Here is a 2,292-nt window from a genome sequence, read left to right as displayed (position 1 = left end):
TCGTTGTTGTTGTTGTTGTTGTTGTTGTTGTTGTTATTGTTGTTGTTTTGTTGTTGTTGTTGTTGTTGTTGTTGCTGTTGTCGTCGTTGTTGCTGTTGTTGTTGTTGTGTTGTTGTTGCTATTGTTGTTATTGTCGTTGTCGTTGTCTTCGTCGTCTGCGTTGTTGTTGTTGTTGTTGTTTTGTTGTTGTTCCTTATGACAAAAGACACCAATATATTAAGCACGTGATTACTTTCCTTTAAAAACGCAGTAATTTTATTTGTGCTGATGAGTGCATTATTTGTTTCTTTTGAACTATTTTATACTAGCTGGACCCCCTTTCGATGAAAGGAATGATAGCTGCAATAACATCAACTGAAAGTCATTGGCCTACTATATTTACACTCTACTTGAATGGAGCAATAAATCTTGAGAGATGCAAAAAATTAGAAGGTCCAGATATGTATAGATTGGTTCTCTATTCCGCTTTCGTGGTTGTACACTCCAGAATTTGGTGCGCACGGATAGTGACCGGAAATTTCACTTGTTAACAATGGCGTTCTAGAAGACGGACTTTCCCAAGATTAGATCTGAATGAAACTAATGAAAAACTGAAATTTAAACAACAGTGACTTCAGGCACTTCAATAAAACTGCACCCTTTAAAGGATTCTGAACCACCGTTAATTTTGTGAAATTCGAAAGTTAAGTGGTTGGGAAGTTTTAGGCGGCCAAAGTGACGAACTTTCACAAATATAATATGTACTTACTTACTTTTTCATCCTCTGTTGCTGTTAAGCGTAGAGGGGAGATGCAGTTTTCTATGGTAGGCCAGCTCTGCAACTCTTTCAGTTGTGATGTTATGTTTTCTTAGGGTTTCCTTGACACCCTCGATCCACCTTTTGCGTGGCCTTCCTCTTCTTTTATAGCCTTAGTGCTTGGTGTTGTAGGCTCTCGACGCTGGCTGGTCAGGTGACATGCGTAACAGGTGTCCAAACCATTTTATCCTCTGTCTTTCTATGTAACGCAGGCAGGACTCTGTGGATAGCTGCTCTTACTATAATATGTATAAATGAAAAAGACGAAATTTGATACGACTTTTTTAGATGGTGAGAATACTTTTGATATAGCGGGTCTGCTGCAAAGTCCTAACAATTTAGATCAGAACCCACATGTTGCCTTGTACTCTTCCCAGGACTTTCAGATGGCAAGTAAAATGAAAAGAGTTACATTTCGGAACAACACCAAGCTGTTGGCAGAGAGTAATTGGACAGTTTAAATTCAAGCGTTTAGCGATCTACAGGGCAAGAGTAATGCCTCAGTGTAAAGTCCTGACTGAGATAAGTACAGTTACATTAGACAGAAATCGAACCGCTTCAGAGTCAATTTTCGTGCGTGATCAGAAACAAACATAAAAAATTACACAATAACAGACAGACAAATGTCCCACCAGATATACATACACACAGCATAAAAATACACAGAAAGCGGAGAAAAGAAGGAGGGAGTAAAAATAATGGGTGAAATGCGCATATAGGCAGGCTTACACAGAGCGCACAGATTACGTAATGTGTCTTTTAATTCTAAATACCACTAGCGCTACCATTCATCATAATCATTGCCTTTCTCCCCCTGGATCAGGATATAGGCCACGAACAAACAATTTCCACTTGTCCCTATCCTGGGCTAGTCCGTTGATGTCACTCCATGTCTTCCCACTTTTCTGTACATCCATATCCGTTACTCTCCCCCAGGTTCCACGTGGTCTTCCCCTTGATCTTTTACCCTGTGGGTTCCAACCTAACGTTTTCCTTGTTATGCAGCGGCTTGACTTCCTGAGAGTATGTCCAATACATCGCCAACGCCTTCTTCCCTGCTCATCTCTGACTGGGCTCTGATCGCTCTTTTTAATACTTCCTCGTTGGTGACCCTGTCTGTCCATCTGATCCCCAGTAACTTCCTTAGACACCTGTTAAAGAAAACCTGGATCCTCTTTATGCAAGTCAGAGGATAACTACCAGTATAGACAGCGAAAGATCTAGTAAGTTTGTAAGTGTTTGAGCACGTGTAATCCAAAGATTGCTCTTTATGCATCCCGGGAAGCCGAGAATGTTTCTGAGTGCTCTTTCTATAGGATGAGGTGGAATTTTAATAATATACACTGTAAAGCACGAAGAGCTTCCTGCAGAACAAAGATATGCGCTATGCAAACATTTCTTCTTTTTCTTCTTCTTCTTCTTCTTCTTCTTCTTCTTCTTCTTCTTCTTCTTCTTCTTCTTCTTCTTCTTCTTCTTCTTCTTCTTCTTCTTCTTCT

This window comes from Aplysia californica, unplaced genomic scaffold (genome assembly GCF_000002075.1).
Source record: "Aplysia californica isolate F4 #8 unplaced genomic scaffold, AplCal3.0 scaffold01595, whole genome shotgun sequence".
In the NCBI taxonomy this organism is placed as follows: Eukaryota; Metazoa; Mollusca; class Gastropoda; order Aplysiida; family Aplysiidae; genus Aplysia; species Aplysia californica.
This window is presented reverse-complemented; position numbering follows the sequence as displayed.